The sequence below is a fragment of the Solanum dulcamara genome, chromosome 5 (assembly GCF_947179165.1).
Source record: "Solanum dulcamara chromosome 5, daSolDulc1.2, whole genome shotgun sequence".
NCBI classification, from domain to species: domain Eukaryota; kingdom Viridiplantae; phylum Streptophyta; class Magnoliopsida; order Solanales; family Solanaceae; genus Solanum; species Solanum dulcamara.
The window spans coordinates 46,833,541-46,854,501 of NC_077241.1; positions in this window are offsets into that span (position 1 = coordinate 46,833,541).

Genomic DNA, 20,961 nt, shown 5'->3' on the forward strand with positions numbered 1-20,961 from the left:
AAAAGAACCAAACTCATCCTCGACTCCCATAGTTATGGTTTTCTCGATTCCTATAGTTATGGCTGCATCAATTAATTTGCAGCAATTTTTAAGCAATTCCTATAACAATTTCCAGGAGTCAGACACCCTTTTTTGTTGGCCCGGCTTTAGGAAGAACACTTCAGCTACTTCCCAAGCATCTATTGATCACGTTGAACATAAAATTATGTTTCTCTACAGCTCACTCCAGGCCCGACCGCACCCATCTTCTTTCTAGAAAAGCACATGCTTGATCAGGTAGAACATTTGCTTAATTTTCATTTTGAAAAATTAAACTTATCAATCTTTATTAGCTATGTCTAATGGATGAAAACTATAGTTTAACAAATTAAATAGTCAATTAATAGTTTGCTTAAAAACTATTGCAAATTAATTGTGGCAACCATAACTACGGGAGTCAAGGAAACCATAATTATAAGAGTCAAGGATGGGTTTGAGTCTTTTAATGGGTGAATTTGAGTCTTTTAATTAATAGGGTGGGGGTGTGGTTCTTATGTGGAGATCTTAAATGACGTAAATTAATATAAATGGGATGTCACATTTCATTCTGTCAAATGGAGGGGTAGAAGTGAGTCAATAGTATGATGTAAAGGGTATTTTTGAGCCAATAGTATGGAGGAAAAGATATTTTTGAGTCAGAATATAGTTTAAGGGTATGTGTGCTCTATTTCAAATAGTTGAAGGGTAATTTTGATTCTTTTCCGTTGTTGTTGTTGTTGTTGTCATCGTCTAATCATTGAATGAATATACAAGATTGACATTGCCTAACTTTATCAGGTTGAAATTGAGAAAAAAATATTTCTTCCCTAAAACAAAAAGTTTCTCAAATATTATGCTTCTATTTTAAACGTACATTTCTATTTTACATACTTTACATTTCTATATAAAATTTTCGTTGTTTGACCTCACATACATTCACTTTTCTACACACTTTGAGAGCTTATTTTGGATCTTGACAAATTAAAATTTGACTTAATTTTTTAAATTTCCAAAAAATTAAAAAAAGAATCTTTATTACTTAGATGCTATATGTCTATCTATATCATACAATTATTATCTATTTATATTATAAATTTTGTTATTAAATTTGAACTTTTTTCATGTTTCATCTATTCATCTATTGTACTTAATAATATAGCGTTCATACAACAATTCATTATTAGTTTATATATTTATTATCAATTAGCGCAAAACACACTGTAAAGCACATACACTTAACTAGTTTATTACTGAAAATAAGGCATGTGATTTAGGAATGATAAATAAAATAACAGTAAATAGAAAATAATAATAAAGTTGTAGAAATTTTATTTATAGTTTTGTAAATAGAGAGAATACGTAGAAATTGAAACAGTTTTAACTTATTACTCCATTTTGAATTCTAGCTAAACAACAAATAAATGGGGTTATTTTTACGAGAGAAACAAAGGAGCAAAATTTGAAAATCGATAAATCTAAAAAGTGAAATGAAAAAGTAAAACTAAATTTTGAGTTTTCAAATTTCAAATACAATTTTAAGTTGTATCTAAAATTTTATGGCCATTCACTAATTTTAAATAAATAAAGTAAAAAAATTATTAAAAAAGAATAATTTTATGGTCAAAGAGACCTTAATCATCAATGTTATTTTTCAAGAGATCGGAGCCTAAAAGACTTTTCCCTTTTCAAGTAAATAGACCAAAAAGGGAACAACAAAAACATGTAAACGGTACCGTTTGGGTTAAAATTCAAAAGAGATAAAGTGTCAAAATACACTTAATTTATTTTTAGTTTATATTTAAACTATTGAAAGTGTGAGTTTTATACTAAAAAAAATAATCTCAGTGGTATGTCTCTCTCTAGGCTCTTTATTTTTTGAAAAAACCCTGTCACATGGCATTCTACATGGATAAAATATTTTATCTTGACAAAAATTAAATAAACTATTAATATTAGTTAAAAATTAAATAGTAAAGTATTTCTATCCCCCCCCCCCAAAAAAAAAAAAATTATTTTTTATAAAAGAAATTACTTTTTTTTAAAAAGGAAAATATTTTTTTAAAAATAAAATTTAAAATATTTTGTTCACGCACTCCCCCCTTCCCCCCCACAATTCACGTCCTTTTATTTTATTTTATTTTTAAAATTTCTTTTATAAAATAAATTTATACTTCAACCCCTCCCCCACTCCTTCCTAAAACATGTTATAATTGTTATTTTTTTAAAAAAATAATATTATACCCACCCATCTAACCCTCCGCTCTTAATTTATATTTATTTTTTTATTATATTGTTTTATTTTGTGTTAGATATGTACATATAATTTTAGACAAATATTTTTCTACTTGTGTACCGAATATAACAGAAATAAAATTTTATTTTAAGAAAAGTCTTATGGAAAGTAAGAAGTACTTTGTTAAAATCATATGTATATATATCTAACACAAAATGAGAAAAACTGTCAGTGAAGGGTCAGGGTAGAATTGTTTTTAAAAAAATTAAAATATCTAAATTATTATTGTTGGGCGGTGGAGAGGGGGGGGGAGATGAAGTAAGAATTTTTTAAAACACTTTTATAAAAGAAATTTGAAAATAAAAATAAAACTAAAAATTGGGGTGGGGTATGGAGAGAGAAAGTGGTGGAGCGAAGTAAGAAAAATATTATATATTTTATTTTATAATTTTTTTTAGACGGAAGATAGTAATACTTTTATCTTTAATTTTAACTAAGTATAATAATATATTTAATTTTTGCTAAGGTAAAATATTTTGTCATGAGGAGTGTGATGTGACAAAAAAAATTTAAGTGAAAAAGATAATATAATACACACACCATGGTGAGAGTGAAATAAAAGAGAGAGAGATATTTCTCAAACTAATAAATGATATTATTTAGATATGAAACTCACACTCCTAATAATTTATATATAAAACTAAAAGAAAATAGTTCAGATGTGTGTTTAACATTTATTATAATCCAAAATAGGATAGGTGTGCTTATTGTGTGTGTTTTGCATTTAACATTTATTATATCTAGATTATATTATATTTACTCTACTTGTAACTGTTTTGACTGTTGAAGTTTGACTAATGGTTCAAAACTTAAAATGCATTAGTAAAGACCTAAAAATATTAAAATCAAAATACCACAATAAAAATAAAATCGGTCCAGACCCACAAATGAATAGGAAGCGAGGCGAGGGTCCTTCATTAAAGGGGGGAATGTATACTTTTAATTTTTTTCTTTAAAAAGTGATATCTTTATTTACTTTCTTGTACTAGATTTCAGTAATCAATTTATGATTGAAATGAAATCTTACAATAAATTTAATAATATATTTAAAATTGAGGTTTAATCAACTTTTAAATTTGTTAAGTATTAAATTATTAAATTTATATTATTTGAATTATAGGACGTAATATTGAGCGTTTACATTTTTAGAATAGTTTTTAGCTTCCATTTATAATTGAGATGGAATCGAACTTCAAACTTATTAATTTTATCATTTATTATTTATATACAATAATTAACTTGACCGCACTTTGGACGGTTAGACATATCTTTTTTTCAAATTTAGTTAATATAATAGAGATAAAATTATAGTATAAAAAGAAATATTAAAGACGCAGATATACTATGAAACATGCAAATACAAGAAAATTGTAAATCAAATAAATAAGGAAGTACGTATAAAAAATATAACAGAAAGACAAATGCAATTCAGAATTGTCTTGTCAACTAGGGGAAGAGAAATCAACATAGCAACATAAGTCCTTCCATGTTTTTTTCCACGGTACTATACTTCGAGTGTAAAACTGTAACACCTCAAAAGTTGGAAAGTCGATTTAAAAAGAAAAAATTCAGAAAGTTACTGGTGTCAGTTCCCACACAGTCATCTATGGACTGCACAAGGACCTATGATTTGTAGGAAGGCAGTCGTAGATGAGCCCAACACTTGAGAAAAGGGTTGTTTTTCAGAAGATGTTGCACGAAGCCTACCTACGGATTGTACAAGGTGCAACGATTCGTAGAAGGTCATCGTAGATAAGTTCCTAAAAGTTAAAAAAATATTGTGTCTTTGGACTTGACCTACGGACTAACAGGACGGTTCATAGAAGTACCTATGGCCTGTAGGTATAGTCGTAGGTTATATCAAACATGGTGTATTTCAAAGGTTGGCTTCTACGAGTGGTCATATGGACCGTAGGAAGACTTATGGGGCGTTGGAGGTCCCGTACATTGAGATTCAGAGAGTTTATTTTTAAGGTTCAACAGGACGAAGGTACTTACGATTTGTATGAGTGTCTACGGCCCGTAGGGGGTGGCTGTAGACCAAACTTTAAGACTTAGAATTTTGTATTGTTTTCCACAAGCCCTTTTGAGGGCCCATAGGAGGACTTCCGACTCGTAGGTCAATTTGTAGGGTCACTTCGGTAGTTATTTTTCAGGACTATTTTAGTCATTTTCTATTCTTTTAATATCTAAGCTATGTCATTTTGGGCTTATTTCTAAGTCTTATAACTACCCTTACCCTTCAAATTACCCATTCCCTCTCATTCATTCAAAACCGCAAACTCTCCTAAGGTTTCTTCTCCAAGGTTTTCTCAAGTCATATAAGATCTCGGAATTTAAAAAGTCGAAAAACGAGGATCAGAACATAAAATTTCTAAAAATCTGTAGTTTTGGCACTAGATGATGACCAAAGACGGCCATCACGGGCCGTGGTGAGCACCACACCTCGTGGTGAGCCACCGTGGTGGTAACCTTGAGGCTCAGTTCTGCAGGGTGAGGTCCACGACTGGCACCACAGACCATGGTGAGCATCATGGGCCGTGAAGCCCTCCGTGGTGACCCCTTCCCTAAGACCTCAAAACATGACTCCACGGCCAGGACCAGGATTGGCCACCACTGGTCGTGTAGCTCTTTATGGACCATGGTGGTCACTCCTGCAGACCAACCTGCAGGCCCTGCACCACCCCCACTCTTCACGAACTGTGATGCCCTCCACGAACCGTGAAGCCCTCCACGAATCGTGAAGGTCACCGTAGAGGAGGTCCTGAGACCTTTCTCTGCAAGTCCTAAAATTTCAAGCTTAAGGCAATCATCATAGACACCACCACGGGCCGTGATGAGAATCATGGATCATGATGGATCCTCCGTGGTGAGTCCAGTCCCAGTTAAATGAGGGGTAATCTGGTCATTTCCCTATTAATTTATGTGGACGTATTTAGGACTAGATTCATTACGAAAATATCCTAAATACTCCTAAATCTATTCTTTTCCCTCATTAATTCCCAATCTACTTTAAGAGTTCTCTCTCAAGGTTCATTCAAGGGTTCATATTCTTCATCAAGTTTGGCTAGGGTTTCTTCAAGAACAAGTCTCCTTTTTCAATTCTTAGGTCAAATTTAATCAAGGTATGTAGGGATTGATCCATGGGTCCCTTTCACCCATGGAGTCCCAAGGTTTTTCATTCAAATTTCATGAATTTTAATTGGATTTGTAACCCTAGTTTGATGAGTTGTATTGGTCTATTTTAATAATGTTTTATTTTGTTACCAATGATCATTATAAATATGTTCTTACATGAATTACATAATTTTAAGTTGAATTATAAATGCCCATGCATGAAGATATTTTTAATGATGATATTATGAAGTATGATTATGAATTCAATGATTTCAGAATATTATCATGATTTTCATTAAAAGTGACTATGTATATGAGTTTTACTCTAAATTCAAATATGAATTATGATCATGAAGTACAAGTATGTTTAAGATATGAATTTCATGTAAGTTATGAAGAAAGGTGGATTTGGGCCCTATGTGGTGACCTAGGACCTAATTATATGAATTATTCAAGTATGATTTGTAATGATGAAAGGCCAATACTCACATTGCAATTATGTTATGAAATGAGCTATTCTATTAATTATGAAGTATATGAACAAGTTTTTGATATATGCTAAGTATGATTACTATGTTATGTATTCCGTGAGATTTGACTTAGCACCGAGTGGACTTGAGGTGGGGTCATACCAAAAGCCTTAATAGCAGCCTCAAGTTCCTTTAACTACGTGCCACTATAGGTTGTCTTTATGGCCTGGCTAGTGGATCTACATATAGCGTATGTACATGACCTGCCTAGCGGGGTAGAATTTACCTTGACAAGTAGATTCTCCTTTATTCCATTGTATGGGGAGACATTGATATTTCATGTTATAGATCTCAAGGTCTTATTATCAGTTATGGTTCTATCCCACATATGTATGACCTCTTATGTGCTTTCACAATTTCAACTATGTCTTTCAAATGGTTTGATCATTATGATTCTCTCATGACTTTACTTATCTCATCTTACCTTATACTTTACTTGATCATTGCATCTTATGATTTATATTATATGTCATGCCCTCATACTTAGTACATTCAAACGTACTAATGCATATTGTTGCCTACATTGTCTCATAATATAGGGATTGAGGATCACGCTCCTATCACACGTGGCTAGTAGAGTTTCTTATCGCAGAAGTGTTGGTGAATCCTCATCTATCGGGGACTAGTTATGAGTTACTTGTTTCTTCTTTCAAAGATGTTTATTTTTTTCAATTTGAGGGTGAGGTACGGACATGTCTTAGCCCCTGCCCGTTTATGTAGTAGAGGCATTTGTTGGACATATGTTTAGAGTCTATGTTGTCAAATTCTCATACTCTTTATGATTCATGATTTAGACTTCTTCTTATGCTATTTTTTGCTCTCACTTTACCTTATGTATGCTCTATGATATGTCAAGAGGTTTGGTTGAAGCACTTTGGGGTTTTGATCGCCGTTTTACGACTAGGCCATAGTGCCGTGACAAGTCAAGTTAGGGTTCTTCAAGTTCAACTCTCCATTGAAAGGTTTTTTAGGGCTTTGATTCAAGGCATGTGGGAATTTCATCCATGGATCTCTTTCCATCCAAGGAATTTCAAAGAATATTCAATTTCTCTTTATGCCAAAAACTTAGGGTTATCATAATTATGCATTGGGTTCAATCAATTATGATTTTATTCATTCTCAATGATCTTATTATACATGATTTAATCTTAATTACATGTTTATAAGGAATTTTACATGAGCCCATGCATTATGCATATTCTATAATCATGAACTATGTTTGAGAATTATGCATGCATCATGAATTGAAGAAATTATGATTTAAGGGTTCTTTAGAAAAAGTATCAAGTATGATTTTATGAAAACAAGATTGCTTCAAGTGAAGTATTCTCATCATGAAGGATTTCCATAATTTTCTATGAAAAAACTTATTATGATTTAGATGCTTAGATAATTGTCTTTTATGAATATGTTATGATATCATGCTATGTTGAAAGGAGCTATTCTATGATTTTAAGTATGTTATGATGAAGTTGGTATTACGAGAGTGTTATCATTTTTAAATCTTATGATACGTTATGTATGATATTATGTTGAGTGTTTACTTAACATCATGAGAATTTTGGGATGAAGACTCACCCGTTAGTAGAGGCATAATTCTTTTGTAGAAATTCCCTAGTCTCATAACTACGTGCCCTCGTAGGATATCCCATTCTACAAATCAGCTTAAACTAGTGGATCCACATAGAGCTCATGTCATGGTCCTTATCTTGCAAGTAGGACAACCTCTTTTCGGTATGAAAAAGACACTGGACTCCATTTATAGCTCACATGATTTATGTCGGTTAACTGTATCTCTCACAAAGACTTATGATTCTTTATTATGTTATGTCAAGCTCATGCTTTTCTTATGAATTTTTCTTTGACCATGTTTCAAGTTTCTAATGATAATTTAAAGGATTATGTCATATCTTATTTTGGTCATTGCATTATCATATTTTATGTCATGCATTGCACATTCTCCATACTAAGTACATTTCATAGTACTGACCACGTACTTCTTTGTCTATATTATTTTATAATATAGGTCACGATACTTCATCTCAAGTCTGCGATTAGTACCGATCTTGCCAGTATTCACTACTTTGGTGAGTCCTCATGGTTATAGGGCATGGCCATACTATGAGTTCCTTTACGTTCTTTCAGACTATAATTCGGTTTTTAGATTATTTCGTGAGTTAGGGCTTGTCCTATGTCATACCTATGTTAGTAGAAGCTTGTTTTTAGACTTAGTATGATTTTCGTATTATCAATTGTTATATTCAAATTCTTCTTATGTTGAGATTGTTATTTTGGGACTTATCTTCCGCTTTTCGAATTACTTGCTCATATTATCTATTTTAATATCATGCTTATGTTAAGTGGCTTGTTTAGGGTCTCTCGGGATGCTATTCGGCATGTCACATATGTGGGGTAGCTTAGGTCGTGAAAAAAACCTCAAAAGTTTTTGTACTTAATTTAAATTAGTAACATGCTTAATGTTATGATCAAAATAATCTCGAAATACAAGTGTTCCCCACAAGTAAAGGAAAAAATAGTTGAAACATTGTAATGAGCGTATAATACAATTTGGAAGGGATTTCATATGGTGAAAGTGGTTAAAGATGAAAAAATTGGCAAAGAATTAAAGTTGGTGCTTCATGACTAGACCTAGGGTGGATGTTTTTTGTCCTCCATCGTGTCCAAATTAATGTTCTAGGACAGAGATTGCACTGTGCAACTTTTCCTATCACATCCACGGTAATGTCTGATAGAAAATTTGTGCCTGATATGGAGGCTAAGGTGGGCACTTCACATCCAATCTAATGTTCAGATAATTTTCAACCCAAGCTCACATACTAGGTTGAACACTTTATGTCGAGATATTCAGAGTCTCAGACCTTTTGGTCTATCATTACAAAGTTGAGAGAGATTATTTATTGGAATTTGAGAGCTAGGTCTTATTCAAACTCAACTGTAATAATCCATTCAGTTCTTTGAATATTAAGACCCAATTTTTTTAAAAGACTTTTTTATTATTTTATCATGTAATTGGGACAAATGTCATGATTTCTGCATAAATCATATGTGTATTAGAAAAAAAACAAAAATCTAAGAAATTGAAGAGTAGAAGTTAGACCAAAGTCAACAAAATGGATAAATGAGTTAAAGAATTGACGTTTGGTGGTTCTAATAGGTTTCATGACCCAAACTATCATGACTGACATCCACATCAATCCCTCGGTTGGTGAATCAACACTCAACCTAATTCACACAATCATCTAACAATTATCGCAATCATATAATAATTCTAACCAAAATAAGGAAGCACAACATAGTGGATTCTATGTCTCAAATAAAATAAATAAAATATGTGAAAGTCTAATTATTACAACCCCAGAAGTCAAAAATTATCACAATAAAATATCTAACTAACAAGTCTATGAGTAGTAATAACCAATAAATAAGGAGTCTCAATTTTTATTGAAATAAAATACATTGGGGTATAAGAGGATATGCGGCAGCTCGAACAAAATTAACTCACCCTTAAATCTAGAAATAACTCAACTAAATGCGGAATCTAGTAAACACCTTTGGATCACAGTCTCCATTCAAAAAAAGTACTAGACTAGTATCAATACAAACATGGTGTACTAATAGACATCATAGGCTGACTAAGATTAGTATCAAATATATAATCACATGTATAAAACATGTAGACATGTATTTGCACATAGCTAACACATAATTCACCCTTCATTCAATTTATCACAATCATCAAAACACAACATGAAATCATACATAAATACAACTCATCAATAATCCATTTAACATATTCACTATCAAATTCATAGGTTTATCAAGTACAAGGTAGTCCATTCACACTTAGCAATTATAAGTAAAACTATTTTATATGAGTCACACATATACTCCTCTTGTACCTTAACTAGCATGTAAATTAATGAAACACTGAACAACAATCATTAATCAATATGATTTATCAATATAATTCATTACACACTTGTCAAAATGCAACAAGTCAAATATAAATCATATCCATCCTGGCCTTACAGTTGCATAATCACTACACCTGGTAGAAATCACTATCACACCTCTCAGAATCATAAGTCTCACTCTCATCTATACATTAATGCTAAAGGATCTTAATCTTTCTCATCTAGTAATAACCTGTAGGAGATCCTAGATGTTCATGTACCATACCAGCGTGGTATACGATCCCACACAAACTACTCATCCGTAAACTCACATTAGACTCAAATCATTCATCATTCAGATAGGTTATATACTCATTATATCTGCATACTTCAATATGCTAACCTCTTCAATTACCTCTCAGGAAAACACACCAAGCATAACATAGCCACAAGATCATCATTTATAACATCATCAAATTATAGAGTAATTAAAAAGTTCATAATTTATAACATCAGCATTTTGCATGCTTAATCTTATAAGCAATACTTAATTCCATCATAAACAACAAATGATCAATCAACATGTAATACAACTCACTTTATATATATGCAACTAAGTAAAGTCTAACTTCAAGTAAATCATAATGTACCTCAACCGATGAACTAGAAGTGAACAGGCTAAATTGTCGAAGCCTTCCTTAATCTCAACGCCTCAAAATACTCAAAGTCTAATAGAAATAATGTATAAAGTCACTTTAACATTTTATTTACTTAAACGAAGGTCTTGGATATACAAATCAAACTAATTCTACCTTTTTAGAAAATCCAACGAATAATTAATGGGTTATTTTATTAAATATGAGATTTTCATGATCAATTCAATCTCATTTATGGATTTTTAATTCCATTAACCTCTCTTGAATAGTTTTTATTCTCCAGAGCACATCTTTGTGGGGTTTCTAGATTCTCCAATATTGAAATAAAAGCATAGAAATTTCATGCTACAAGATCGAAGAATTGAAAACATGCATAATAACCCTACTTTAGTATTCTGCCCCAACAATAATTAATCTAGTTTAACCTACAAAGTTATACAAAGAACTCACTCTTCAATTCTATGAAGAAAATGAATTACAAAAGAAAAAGATGGATTGAAATCACTTACCTCAAGAGAGAAAATACGTGAGACTTAAAAGAATTGCCCTTCAGATACTCTAGTCAAATATTCTAAGTTATGTCCAAGACCGGGTGAAAAGCTGACTTAAAACACAAAATAAAAATTTATACCTTCGCTGTAGTGGATCACCTTCAGTATAAAGAACAGATCATTGCTGTCACGCCCCGGGAGGGTACCCTAGGCGTGGCCGGCACTCAGAAACCATCTCTGGCTTCCGAGAGAACCACTTGATATCATTACTCATTTGTTCATCAGCGGAAGACTTAAGAATACTAATGTGGGCTTGTCATCATCAATATTAAAAGAAAAAAAATGATAATTCTTAGAAGAAGTAGTTTCTAAGGAGAACTACTCGGATTACATCATCAAACTCTGTCTATGAAGCCTCTAATACTCTTAGATGGTGCCAATGACATGTCCATGGCTACCTCAAAAGAAACATCACACTCAACAATAATAAAAGGATAAGGAGTTCCTTCGAATACAAGAAGGACTCACCAAATAGCCGAAAAGAAATGATCTTCAACGATGCGCCTATTGAGGATCTCTAACACTTGTATCTGCATCATAAAACGATGCAGGTCGAATGACGTCAGTACGTGGAATGTACGAGTATGTAAAATGGCAGGAAGGTAAGGATAGATATCAAGAAACTCCTCTCAAGAAAACTCAGCTCAGAACTCAACATCATCTCAACATCAATATGTAATGCAAGTTTAAAATATAATAATAAAAATAATAGTAATAAGCAATGCTTACTCAGTTGGAAGTTTCTCTAACCGACAACCATCACTTATGAGCTAGCGATGATACAACAAAGCGATGTCGTTGCCACATCCATCCAATACCTTGCCAGGGTAAAGGACATCATCATCTTGGATCCACTCATCAAAGTCCTCTTTTAGGGACTTAAGAGGCATAACCTCCATCCTACGCTGGCTACGTAGTTCTGGGGTTTGAGTCAATTAAACTCTTACCCAACTCGGTGCTCAATACTACTCCCAAAATATGTGCTCATATTAAACTCATCATCTAGTCTCATTGGACTTTAATTTAAATCATCAAACTCATCTCATTTCATGTTCATCAATCATTATACTTCCAAAAAACATCATTTACATCTCATCAAAACATCTTGCTCAAAACATCATTTACTCAAATTCATTTAAACTCAATTCTTTTGCTCTTTCAAAACTCAATAAAATACATATATAGTATTAATTCATATCACTCTTTTTATCAATGAAAATATTAAAAAGCCAACATCTTTACTCAAAATATGTGTAAAAATATTCATGAACATCAAATCAATTCGGATTCATGGGAAAGTAGCCATGAACAATAATTCCAATAATATGAGAGATAACAATAATAATAATATTAATACATAAATATATCAAACTCAATAGAAGAAGAATTAATTCATTTAGAATTCAAGATTTGGATAAAACTCAACTATAACTCAATTATAATTAATTTAAATATTGGGCGCATGGACGAACTCAATCCAATGCTATGAAAGCCTTACATACCTTAAATCGGAGGCTTTACTTCGAATTGGAACACTCTTGGACCCCTAGCCTTTTCTTCTCGCCGAAGCATTTTGTGTACTACCCGGAGTATAAGAATAACCGGAGTAGTATTTTTATACTACTAAAACTAAAACTATATTTGAGAAGAAGTATATAGAGAGAAGAAATGCTTAAGAAAGCTTGATGAATAAAATGAGGAAATAAGGTGGGTATTTATAGGTGTGGAGGAGGGATCTAACCATAAATAAACATAATCATAAAGGATGATCTTGAAAATTCAATGGAGAATTTTGATGTCATGGATGATGTCAAATGGTTCTAGATCTTTCTATGGTAGGTGAGATGAAATCTCTTTTAATGGAATATCCGTTTTCGAAGCTGCGTTTGAATAAGATAAATTCCTTATTAGAATTTAGTGTCTTCATAAGAATTGTAGATATAGAAGTCTAGTTTCAGTTAGTTCAAGAATCATCCGATTTGGAGCATTCTACATCGAGATATGAATTTTATTCTACAAACACTCCATTTCGTCACAGCACTATGTCTTGCAAAGATCAATTTATTTGATCTACTTAAACCCCAAATCTTAAGATGTGTTCTTCATGAAAGTTGTAGGTAATGATGTTGTGGTTACTCAGAAATTTGAATCACCTAATTTGGATCATTTTACATCGAGATATGAATTTTATTCTACAAATACTCCATTCCGTCACAGCACTATGTCTTGCAAAGATCAATTTATTTGATCTACTTAAAATCCGAATCTTAAGATATGTTCTTCATGAAAGTTGTAGGTAATAATGTTGTGGTTATTCAGAAATTTGAATCACCTAATTTGGACCATCTTATGAAAAGTTATGCCCAAATTACTTTAGGCATGAGAGAACATAATCAAAATACTTTTAGAACATGATCAAAATACTTTAGAACATGATCAAAATACTTTAGAACATGATCAAAATCTTTAGGCATGAGAGAACATGATCAAAATACTTTTAGAATATGATCAAAATACTTTAGAACATGATCAAAATACTTTAGTCATGAGAGAAATAATTATGATCAAAATACTTTAAAACATTTTTATGTCTTCATATAAGGACCTTTCATTAATCATTAAAAAAAAAATTAATGCATTTAAGAGCCAACATAAACTAACATAAGATAGGTGATTAAACTTCAAATATTTAATAATCTATGCAATTAGAATCATGATATGAAAATCCATAAAGTTTCATGCTTGAATTAAATAGTTTTTTTTTTTTGATAATTTATTTGGACTTCATGAATGAAAGGATCCATGAATCAATAACATTTTAAGGGGTGTTACAATATCTCCCCCTTGGGATCATTCGTCCTCGAATGAAGATGAAACTAAGAGACATCAAGTGTGAATTTATCAAGACATCAATTTCTCAATACATCGTACATTTACCCACATTCCAACAATGTCACATTTAAGCCTAGTTCTATAACCATTCTAATAGACTCATTTGAAACCCTTAACAAGAAGTCATCAGTAGCCTACTACAATCACTCACATATCTACAGTCACGCATTCAAGCCTACCATTTTTAACCACATTACTGCTCCCTTGAAGTCAACATCACTTAAGAATTTCCATGCCTACCTTAGCAGATGTACATCCGCATTTGCATTAACTCCTATCAAGGGCATACCAATATACTCTTACCTAGATAATACACACAACAAGATCCATGTAGCTCTTTTTTTTTTTCCATGTATATAACTTTAAATGGAATGAGCATGCCAACATCATCACTATACGGAACCGCCACTCTCTCTTTATCTATCATGACTCGCCTAATATTATTAACATTAGAACAAACAACCGACCTTGATAACTAGGTACTCTATCTCCCCCTTGTGAGAGAACTTCGAACTTCTTATCAACCATCAATTTCTTTTATTTAACTAAGACTGGACCCATGTCTTGCCTTACTTTTACATTCGATACCAATGATGATTCCAATCCATTTTGTACAAGAATACCACTTTCATTAACATCAATCTCCCTTAGGATTGGAACTCTTCTTGAAGACATCTTCTAAAAATCGCAAAGAACAATTGTTAGAGGGGAAAAGACCTAGATTATGCTCTATCGCACGACATAGATCATGAGAGAAGGGAAACTTTTCTAATGTCCTATAGCCTCTTGATTATAAGTGTGGTGCACGACATACCCATAAGCAAGATTCTACTAGACACGGCTTCATAGACACCCTAGGACTCTTGAACTCTGTGCTCTGATACCAAGTTTGTCACGCCTCGGGAGGGTACCCTAGGCGTGGCCGGCACTCAGAAACCATCTCTGGCTTCCGAGAGAACCACTTGATATCATTACTCATTTGTTCATCAGCGGAAGACTTAAGAATACTAATGTGGGCTTGTCATCATCAATATTAAAAGAAAAAAAATGATAATTCTTAGAAGAAGTAGTTTCTAAGGAGAACTACTCGGATTACATCATCAAACTCTGTCTATGAAGCCTCTAATACTCTTAGATGGTGCCAATGACATGTCCATGGCTACCTCAAAAGAAACATCACACTCAACAATAATAAAAGGATAAGGAGTTCCTTCGAATACAAGAAGGACTCACCAAATAGCCGAAAAGAAATGATCTTCAACGATGCGCCTATTGAGGATCTCTAACACTTGTATCTGCATCATAAAACGATGCAGGTCGAATGACGTCAGTACGTGGAATGTACGAGTATGTAAAATGGCAGGAAGGTAAGGATAGATATCAAGAAACTCCTCTCAAGAAAACTCAGCTCAGAACTCAACATCATCTCAACATCAATATGTAATGCAAGTTTAAAATATAATAATAAAAATAATAGTAATAAGCAATGCTTACTCAGTTGGGAGTTTCTCTAACCGACAACCATCACTTATGAGCTAGCGATGATACAACAAAGCGATGTCGTTGCCACATCCATCCAATACCTTGCCAGGGTAAAGGACATCATCATCTTGGATCCACTCATCAAAGTCCTCTTTTAGGGACTTAAGAGGCATAACCTCCATCCTACGCTGGCTACGTAGTTCTGGGGTTTGAGTCAATTAAACTCTTACCCAACTCGGTGCTCAATACTACTCCCAAAATATGTGCTCATATTAAACTCATCATCTAGTCTCATTGGACTTTAATTTAAATCATCAAACTCATCTCATTTCATGTTCATCAATCATTATACTTCCAAAAAACATCATTTACATCTCATCAAAACATCTTGCTCAAAACATCATTTACTCAAATTCATTTAAACTCAATTCTTTTGCTCTTTCAAAACTCAATAAAATACATATATAGTATTAATTCATATCACTCTTTTTATCAATGAAAATATTAAAAAGCCAACATCTTTACTCAAAATATGTGTAAAAATATTCATGAACATCAAATCAATTCGGATTCATGGGAAAGTAGCCATGAACAATAATTCCAATAATATGAGAGATAACAATAATAATAATATTAATACATAAATATATCAAACTCAATAGAAGAAGAATTAATTCATTTAGAATTCAAGATTTGGATAAAACTCAACTATAACTCAATTATAATTAATTTAAATATTGGGCGCATGGACGAACTCAATCCAATGCTATGAAAGCCTTACATACCTTAAATCGGAGGCTTTACTTCGAATTGGAACACTCTTGGACCCCTAGCCTTTTCTTCTCGCCGAAGCATTTTGTGTACTACCCGGAGTATAAGAATAACCGGAGTAGTATTTTTATACTACTAAAACTAAAACTATATTTGAGAAGAAGTATATAGAGAGAAGAAATGCTTAAGAAAGCTTGATGAATAAAATGAGGAAATAAGGTGGGTATTTATAGGTGTGGAGGAGGGATCTAACCATAAATAAACATAATCATAAAGGATGATCTTGAAAATTCAATGGAGAATTTTGATGTCATGGATGATGTCAAATGGTTCTAGATCTTTCTATGGTAGGTGAGATGAAATCTCTTTTAATGGAATATCCGTTTTCGAAGCTGCGTTTGAATAAGATAAATTCCTTATTAGAATTTAGTGTCTTCATAAGAATTGTAGATATAGAAGTCTAGTTTCAGTTAGTTCAAGAATCATCCGATTTGGAGCATTCTACATCGAGATATGAATTTTATTCTACAAACACTCCATTTCGTCACAGCACTATGTCTTGCAAAGATCAATTTATTTGATCTACTTAAACCCCAAATCTTAAGATGTGTTCTTCATGAAAGTTGTAGGTAATGATGTTGTGGTTACTCAGAAATTTGAATCACCTAATTTGGATCATTTTACATCGAGATATGAATTTTATTCTACAAATACTCCATTCCGTCACAGCACTATGTCTTGCAAAGATCAATTTATTTGATCTACTTAAAATCCGAATCTTAAGATATGTTCTTCATGAAAGTTGTAGGTAATAATGTTGTGGTTATTCAGAAATTTGAATCACCTAATTTGGACCATCTTATGAAAAGTTATGCCCAAATTACTTTAGGCATGAGAGAACATAATCAAAATACTTTTAGAACATGATCAAAATACTTTAGAACATGATCAAAATACTTTAGAACATGATCAAAATCTTTAGGCATGAGAGAACATGATCAAAATACTTTTAGAATATGATCAAAATACTTTAGAACATGATCAAAATACTTTAGTCATGAGAGAAATAATTATGATCAAAATACTTTAAAACATTTTTATGTCTTCATATAAGGACCTTTCATTAATCATTAAAAAAAAAATTAATGCATTTAAGAGCCAACATAAACTAACATAAGATAGGTGATTAAACTTCAAATATTTAATAATCTATGCAATTAGAATCATGATATGAAAATCCATAAAGTTTCATGCTTGAATTAAATAGTTTTTTTTTTTTGATAATTTATTTGGACTTCATGAATGAAAGGATCCATGAATCAATAACATTTTAAGGGGTGTTACAATATCTCCCCCTTGGGATCATTCGTCCTCGAATGAAGATGAAACTAAGAGACATCAAGTGTGAATTTATCAAGACATCAATTTCTCAATACATCGTACATTTACCCACATTCCAACAATGTCACATTTAAGCCTAGTTCTATAACCATTCTAATAGACTCATTTGAAACCCTTAACAAGAAGTCATCAGTAGCCTACTACAATCACTCACATATCTACAGTCACGCATTCAAGCCTACCATTTTTAACCACATTACTGCTCCCTTGAAGTCAACATCACTTAAGAATTTCCATGCCTACCTTAGCAGATGTACATCCGCATTTGCATTAACTCCTATCAAGGGCATACCAATATACTCTTACCTAGATAATACACACAACAAGATCCATGTAGCTCTTTTTTTTTTCCATGTATATAACTTTAAATGGAATGAGCATGCCAACATCATCACTATACGGAACCGCCACTCTCTCTTTATCTATCATGACTCGCCTAATATTATTAACATTAGAACAAACAACCGACCTTGATAACTAGGTACTCTATCTCCCCCTTGTGAGAGAACTTCGAACTTCTTATCAACCATCAATTTCTTTTATTTAACTAAGACTGGACCCATGTCTTGCCTTACTTTTACATTCGATACCAATGATGATTCCAATCCATTTTGTACAAGAATACCACTTTCATTAACATCAATCTCCCTTAGGATTGGAACTCTTCTTGAAGACATCTTCTAAAAATCGCAAAGAACAATTGTTAGAGGGGAAAAGACCTAGATTATGCTCTATCGCACGACATAGATCATGAGAGAAGGGAAACTTTTCTAATGTCCTATAGCCTCTTGATTATAAGTGTGGTGCACGACATACCCATAAGCAAGATTCTACTAGACACGGCTTCATAGACACCCTAGGACTCTTGAACTCTGTGCTCTGATACCAAGTTTGTCACGCCTCGGGAGGGTACCCTAGGCGTGGCCGGCACTCAGAAACCATCTCTGGCTTCCGAGAGAACCACTTGATATCATTACTCATTTGTTCATCAGCGGAAGACTTAAGAATACTAATGTGGGCTTGTCATCATCAATATTAAAAGAAAAAAAATGATAATTCTTAGAAGAAGTAGTTTCTAAGGAGAACTACTCGGATTACATCATCAAACTCTGTCTATGAAGCCTCTAATACTCTTAGATGGTGCCAATGACATGTCCATGGCTACCTCAAAAGAAACATCACACTCAACAATAATAAAAGGATAAGGAGTTCATTCGAATACAAGAAGGACTCACCAAATAGCCGAAAAGAAATGATCTTCAACGATGCGCCTATTGAGGATCTCTAACACTTGTATCTGCATCATAAAACGATGCAGGTCGAATGACGTCAGTACGTGGAATGTACGAGTATGTAAAATGGCAGGAAGGTAAGGATAGATATCAAGAAACTCCTCTCAAGAAAACTCAGCTCAGAACTCAACATCATCTCAACATCAATATGTAATGCAAGTTTAAAATATAATAATAAAAATAATAGTAATAAGCAATGCTTACTCAGTTGGGAGTTTCTCTAACCGACAACCATCACTTATGAGCTAGCGATGATACAACAAAGCGATGTCGTTGCCACATCCATCCAATACCTTGCCAGGGTAAAGGACATCATCATCTTGGATCCACTCATCAAAGTCCTCTTTTAGGGACTTAAGAGGCATAACCTCCATCCTACGCTGGCTACGTAGTTCTGGGGTTTGAGTCAATTAAACTCTTACCCAACTCGGTGCTCAATACTACTCCCAAAATATGTGCTCATATTAAACTCATCATCTAGTCTCATTGGACTTTAATTTAAATCATCAAACTCATCTCATTTCATGTTCATCAATCATTATACTTCCAAAAAACATCATTTACATCTCATCAAAACATCTTGCTCAAAACATCATTTACTCAAATTCATTTAAACTCAATTCTTTTGCTCTTTCAAAACTCAATAAAATACATATATAGTATTAATTCATATCACTCTTTTTATCAATGAAAATATTAAAAAGCCAACATCTTTACTCAAAATATGTGTAAAAATATTCATGAACATCAAATCAATTCGGATTCATGGGAAAGTAGCCATGAACAATAATTCCAATAATATGAGAGATAACAATAATAATAATATTAATACATAAATATATCAAACTCAATAGAAGAAGAATTAATTCATTTAGAATTCAAGATTTGGATAAAACTCAACTATAACTCAATTATAATTAATTTAAATATTGGGCGCATGGACGAACTCAATCCAATGCTATGAAAGCCTTACATACCTTAAATCGGAGGCTTTACTTCGAATTGGAACACTCTTGGACCCCTAGCCTTTTCTTCTCGCCGAAGCATTTTGTGTACTACCCGGAGTATAAGAATAACCGGAGTAGTATTTTTATACTACTAAAACTAAAACTATATTTGAGAAGAAGTATATAGAGAGAAGAAATGCTTAAGAAAGCTTGATGAATAAAATGAGGAAATAAGGTGGGTATTTATAGGTGTGGAGGAGGGATCTAACCATAAATAAACATAATCATAAAGGATGATCTTGAAAATTCAATGGAGAATTTTGATGTCATGGATGATGTCAAATGGTTCTAGATCTTTCTATGGTAGGTGAGATGAAATCTCTTTTAATGGAATATCCGTTTTCGAAGCTGCGTTTGAATAAGATAAATTCCTTATTAGAATTTAGTGTCTTCATAAGAATTGTAGATATAGAAGTCTAGTTTCAGTTAGTTCAAGAATCATCCGATTTGGAGCATTCTACATCGAGATATGAATTTTATTCTACAAACACTCCATTTCGTCACAGCACTATGTCTTGCAAAGATCAATTTATTTGATCTACTTAAACCCCAAATCTTAAGATGTGTTCTTCATGAAAGTTGTAGGTAATGATGTTGTGGTTACTCAGAAATTTGAATCACCTAATTTGGATCATTTTACATCGAGATATGAATTTTATTCTACAAATACTCCATTCCGTCACAGCACTATGTCTTGCAAAGATCAATTTATTTGATCTACTTAAAATCCGAATCTTAAGATATGTTCTTCATGAAAGTTGTAGGTAATAATGTTGTGGTTATTCAGAAATTTGAATCACCTAATTTGGACCATCTTATGAAAAGTTATGCCCAAATTACTTTAGGCATGAGAGAACATAATCAAAATACTTTTAGAACATGATCAAAATACTTTAGAACATGATCAAAATACTTTAGAACATGATCAAAATCTTTAGGCATGAGAGAACATGATCAAAATACTTTTAGAATATGATCAAAATACTTTAGAACATGATCAAAATACTTTAGTCATGAGAGAAATAATTATGATCAAA